Source organism: Phodopus roborovskii, unplaced genomic scaffold (assembly GCF_943737965.1).
Source record: "Phodopus roborovskii unplaced genomic scaffold, PHOROB, whole genome shotgun sequence".
NCBI classification, from domain to species: Eukaryota; Metazoa; Chordata; class Mammalia; order Rodentia; family Cricetidae; genus Phodopus; species Phodopus roborovskii.
This window is the reverse complement of record NW_026126434.1, coordinates 28,205,595-28,211,594: the sequence shown is the minus strand read 5'-3', so window position 1 is coordinate 28,211,594 and position 6,000 is coordinate 28,205,595. Positions and strand designations below refer to the sequence as shown.

The following is a 6,000-nucleotide window of genomic DNA, read 5'->3' as shown; positions in this document are numbered from 1 at the left end:
CCATGGGGTAGGTTGGAGGAGAGCTCTCTCTTGCTCTTTCTCTCTTAACCACAGGGCTCTGTCCTGTATGCACCCCCGCCCCCCACACACGTATGGGTAGAAGAGGGAGGATCATCACACCAGGGCTAGACCGCCCCTGTCCTGCACGCACCCCTATGCATGGGTAGAAGAGAGGGTCATCGTATAGCTAGACCACAGGCCCCTGCGCTGTGTGCCTCCGCACATAGGTAGAGGAGGGGGTCATCACATCAGGGCCAGACCTAGGCAAGCCCCTCTCCTGAGTGCACCCATATGTGAGACGCAGGGATTAGGAGTGCGCAGGAAGCAGACGTCGAGCAGGGGAGCAAGCGACCCAGCGGGCGCGGCCTCCGGGTACCGCGGCGCTGCCACCTGCGCAGCCACCGCGCCGCCATTGGCTCGCAGAGAAGCCGCTCTAATCCGCGTCGCCTCCGCCCCCGCGCGGCGCTGCGCTCCTAGGAGTCTCTGACCTTCCTTCTTCCCGCAGCCCCGGAGAGACGTGCGGCGGTCGCGCCAGCCTCCTCCTTCTCCCCCGGGAAGCAGTCCGGGCTTGAGGCTGGGCCGCAGCCGCCCGCTTCGCCCTCGCCGATGGTGTCCGGCCCTCCGGCGCCCAGGTAGGGGGTCTAAAGCGTGGAGTGGGCACGGGGTGGGTTGGGAGTGCAAGAGTACAGAGTCCCAGTGAGGGTTGCAGGACCCCAGCGTGTGATAACATTGGATGCAGCTGAGGACAGGTACCTGGAGGTAGGTGAGCGCACACCCGGGGATGCTCTTGGGCTTGACCAAGGCAATGCCAGGATGGCCCTGAGCTAGGCCCCTTGGGCATGCTGAAGGGGAAGCCTTTACCCTGAGGAGCGAGGAGGAAATAGGTTTGTTGGGAGGCTAGGGCCTGGCCCCGGGGGTTGATTGTGGTTTTCTGGGACCAGCTGGGATGGGTGGGCCGGTGCCAGCTTGGTGAGTATGTTATTTCTGGTTCAGAGTGGGCTGGGAAGAAGCACAGCCGGTGATGTCTGGTTTAGATTACAGGTACTTCCTTCTTTGCTTCCGATCCCTCCCCCACCAGCTGGGGTGGGAGGTGGAAGGAGAGAGGAGGTGGTGATGCTAAGGGCCCCCGCAGACGCAGCAGAACCTCTCTGCGCCACACTGCCCTCCCTCTACCAACCTCGGACCATTTGGTCACGGTTGGGGTGCTCCCCTGGTTGTGGTCACCTTTCAGGAGGCTGTGGAAAGGTTAAAGGGTCATTAATGTGTTTGAGACCCGGTAGCAATGCCCAGAGCTTGGCCAGACCCAGCTTCAAACTCCAGCTTCCCCCCACTCCACCCCCCCCAAGCCCAGCTCTGCAGCCTGGGGGAAGTCACACTTGCGGCACAACCAGAAATAGCTACCATTGTCAGGGGCCCTGGCACAGCTGGGGTGCAGATTACCAATGGTTTGGGAAGCTCTGCCCCCCCAGCCTGGTTTTCTTATCAGATGTTTGCCTGGCTTCTCAGACCACTCTCTCCAAGCCCCAGGTGAGAGGCTGCCTCCCACAACATGTTCTTGGACCCTGTCAGCCTTGAGACCATTTATGTCTGGTCCGTTGCCCTCTAGATCAAAGCGTCTTCAGCTAAGAATTTGTCTCTGCCATTGCTCCATTGTCTGAGAAGGGGCTCAGACATTGAAGAAATGTTTGTAGAATGAATGAATGAGTGAGTGAATGAATGAATGACTATGTAAATTCTAGGTAATTGTTAGCCAGCTGAAAGATGGAAGGGAGCCCCTTCTGATCTTTCTGCTCCACCCTCCCCAACCCCTGGGATAAAAGCCATGAAGCTCCTCCAGGCCTGGGGCTGAAGGGCAGCTGTGGCTACTGGAGGGGCTCCTGTCCTGTCCTGCTGGCTCCTGACTGTCTTGTTGGCCTCCTAATGTCCCTGGGGAGTTTGTCTCATTTTGAGGGCTTCCCTTTCTTCGAGCCACCAGACTGGTGATTTCTCCTGTGTTGCTATGCTCAGACCCTCCATCTCGACTATAACAAGATGGTCCTCCTGGTCATGCTCTAGGGCTGTCCTGGGTCTCCTGGCTCTTCCCAGTGGGCTGTGTCTGTGAAGGTGACATGGCAGAGCCCTGCCACTGCGCCGGATCAGCTGATCCGGCAGTCTATCTCTCTGAGACCCTTTCCATTCCTCACCTGCAAGCCTTCAGAAGCTTCCTTGGCTATGTCCCCTTCCTCACCCTGCTTCCCTCTCCTCAGAATCTCTGGGATCACACTGCCTCAGTTTTTGAGTGTTATCTTTACTTGGGTTATAGAGTGAGTCCATGGATGCAGGGGGTGTGTCTGTGCCCGAGTCCTGTGTTCCCAAGGCTTGACACAGAGGGCCTTCACGTAACTTCACGTAGTGGCACCAACAGGACCCGAGGTAGGGCTCTCCCTCCTCAGGAGATAGCAGCCTCCACAGCAGGAATGAGTGGACCTGGGAGACCTCACTGGAGAACTGAGACTCCTGTGGTCCTGGTGGGCCAGGAAGGACAGGGAAGGCCATCTGGGAAAGAGCTTGCTGATTGGACATCTCCTGTGGAAGCAAGAGGAGCTGAGAGAACCATGTACTGGGTAGGAACAGGTCCAGATAAGGGCCTGGAACTCACTGTGATGTCTCATCCCCTTAATGGGGAATTCTAGGCAAGGGCATTCCCTTTGTGCTATATAGGTAACCCTGGCCCTTAATTTTATGTTTTTCTTACTTACATTTCTTCTTCTTATGTATTTTGAGAGAAGTTCTCACTATGTAGCTCTGGCTGTCCTGGAACTAACTCTGTGGACCAGGCTGGTCTCAAACTCACGGAGATCTGCCTGCCTCTGCCTCCTGAGTGCTGGGCCTAAAGGCATGCACCAGCACCACCTGGCTTTTTTTTTGTTGTTGTTGTTGTTAATTTCTTCTTATTAAAAAGTAATTGGTGTTTGCTGTGGATAATGTAGAAATTTAGAGGCAGGACTGGGAAGCCATTAGCCCCCATTGGAGCCACCTGCTTGTCAGGCGCGCTTTGCAGTTGGTTTCATTGTTACCAGAAACTGGGGCGGCAGGATGGCCAGGGTCCCCGGAGGTACCCAACAGGAATGACCCACCCACAGAAGCAGAGTTTTAGTTCAGTGACAATGGCAATTGCAGATGAGCCCAGTGGCTCCGAACAGAGGTGTGTCCAGTTGGGTGCCAGCATCCTCATCCTGTCACAGCTGCTGGGGACCAATGTGGGGCATCTATAAATGGTGCCTCAAGCAGCCAGGGCAATAGATGGGATGCTCACTTCTAAGAAGGGTAGAGGAAGGGTGGGTGTGGGCTGTGGGAGGCAGGAGCTTGGATGCCAAGGAAGTGAGTGCTCTGAAGGGGAGTGGGTCTGATGGAAGGATGGTTTATCAGTCAAGAATATTGGCTGCTCTTGCAAAGGACCTACTTGGGTTTGATTCCTAGCACTCAGTCCCAGAGCATCTGGAACCCTCTTCTGACCTCATCAGGCACCAGGTGCCCTGACTTCATTAGGTACTAGGTGTCCTCAGTACATAGAAATCCATGCAGGCAAAACAATAATACACAGAAAATAAAACAAATCCAGGGATCCATGCAGGCAAGAATACTCATACAATAAAACAAATATATCAAAAAACCGAAAAGCTGGTATAGGCTGGGATAGGGGTTGTCAGATAAAATACATACGGGGTGCCTGGTTCAATGGTGAAATATGAATTTGAGAAGGGTTGTAGTTCAATAGTAAAGTGCTGTTGTAGCATGCCTGAGGCCCTGGGTTAAATTCTAGCACTAAGAAAAAAGCTCAGATAAACAAATTATTTGTTCCTTTTTAGCATAAGTATATCCCAAAATGAGGGTTTTTCACCGTATCTAGATGACAGAGTGCAGGCTTGGTGTTCTGTGACAGTCTTGAACTTAGCCATAATAGAACATTTTTATCTGAGCTGCTGTCCTTCGAGGGTAAAGTTATGCTGACTGCAAGACTGAGGACTCACAGGGCAGAAGAAGATAAGGACTTCCACAGTCATCCTGTGACCCCCACATGTGCACTGTGGCACACACTCACACCCCTCCACGGTAGATAAATACAAGTGATGATTTAAACTCGATGTGTCTCTTATCTGAAATCTGAATTGTCCTTTGGCCTCTCTACAGAAAGAGGGCAGAGTCTCCTGTTTGCTCCTTTTCTATCCTGGGGGGAGGGGTCCTGGGTGATTATCCTGGGTGATTATTTGAAATGGACAGAATTCTCTCTCTCTCTCTTTGTGTGTGTGTGTATTTATGTGCAGCAATCCAAGCATGAGGCTAGGAGACACCTCAGGCCACAGGGGCCATCTTGCTTCAGACAGCATCTCTTGCTCTGTGCTACTCCGTCCAGACTTCCAAGGGCCCTGGCATTATAAAGGCTGCCATGTCCAGCTTGAAGTGTATTCCCAGGATTCAGAGTCCTCAGGACCCGATGGTCACATGGCAAGCCTGTTCTCCACCAGGTTACCACCCCAGCCCACAGAGCAGTTTTGAATTTTGGGTCAGTGAACTGATTCTCTGCACTGCCCAGGGAGTGCTTGTCCATTCAGATGAACAGGGGAGGTGGAGCTTCTAAATAAGGTTAATCCAGAGCAGCACAAATCCTCACAGTAAGCCTTTTCCTGGCATAGGGTGTGGCAGGCAAACCCTCACATCTCTGGGGGAGAGTGTGCTGGCACCCCTGTTTTTAGCATTCCCAGTTTGGGGTGATCCCAATAGGTGCCGTCTTTGTAGGGACAGTCCATTTTGGCTGGCATCGATGGCCAGCTAGCTGCCACCAGGAGGATGTGATTGGTCAGACTCCCCACATGCCAACCCTAGATGGCTCTTCCATCTGTCATTTAGTCATCCACTCTGTGCTGTGTGACAGGAACTGTTGTAAGTGCCTGGGAACACTGGGGGGAAAAGGACATGTGAAAGGTTGGTTGTAAGATATGGAGAGGATAGAGCAGGTGGCTTTATGTATGACTAGGACTTGATTTGTTTTGTTTTGTGTTTTGGTTTTTCAAGGCAGGGCTTCACTGTGTAACAGCCCTGGCTGTCCTAGAATTTACTCTGTAGACCAGGCTGGCCTCGAGCTCACAGAGATCCTCCTGCCTTTGCCTCCCAAGTGCTGGGATTAAAGACTGGGCCACCACCACCTGGATTTATTTGTTTATTTTTTTAGGTTTTAGAGTGTATGTCATCGTCTGTGTACAAACCTAGATGTCTGGTGTCTGCTAGGTGTCAGGTCTCTGGGACTGGAGTCACAGGCAGTCGTGAGTCACCTTGTGGGTGCTGGGTATTGAACCCAGGCCCTCTACAAGAGCAGCCAGTGCTCTTAACCATTAAAACATGTCTCCAGTCCCCTTGTTATTATTATTATTTCACATTGATTTATTTAGTGGGGAGGGAGGGGAGGTGGGAAGGAGTGCACACATGTGCCATTGTACTCTTGTGAGGACAGACAGCTTTTGGGAGTTCATTCCTTCCACCATATGGGTCATAGGAATCAAACTCGGGTCATCAGACTTGGCAGTGAATATCCTTACCCACATCTCATCCAGTCTTATATATATATATTTGTCTTTGAGACAATATCTGGCTGTATCCCTGACTGTCCTGGTACTTTTAGCTAGGCTGTGGTTAATGGCTGGCTGTCCTGGAACTCACTCTGTGGACTAGGCTGGTCTCAAACTCACAGAGATTCCCCTGTCTCTGCCTCCTGAGTGCTAGGATTAAAAGTGTGTACCACCATCTATCTACCTGTTACAAGTAAATAATTTAAAAATATTTTATCACTAAATATTTCAAATTTTATCTGTATACGCATGTGTGCGAGCACACACACACTCATGTGGAAGTCAGAGGACAATTTGCAGGACTCAGTTCTCTCCTATCATGTCCATGGTAGGATCAAACTCAGGTCATAGCCTTTTTACACACTGAGCCATGTTGTTCACCCAACTTTCTCTGGGC

General features: G+C 52.0%; 1 protein-coding gene across 1 annotated transcript in view; it reads left to right on the top strand.

Moving 5' to 3' along the window:
* The first annotated feature begins 487 nt into the window (after positions 1 to 487).
* Positions 488 to 6,000, top strand: part of Pacsin1 (protein kinase C and casein kinase substrate in neurons 1) — a 33,949-nt gene continuing 28,436 nt past the window's right edge. The window contains exon 1 of the mRNA XM_051187186.1: positions 488 to 632. The gene's annotated coding sequence lies outside the window, so the exon portion shown is untranslated. The remainder of the gene's footprint in view (positions 633 to 6,000) is intronic.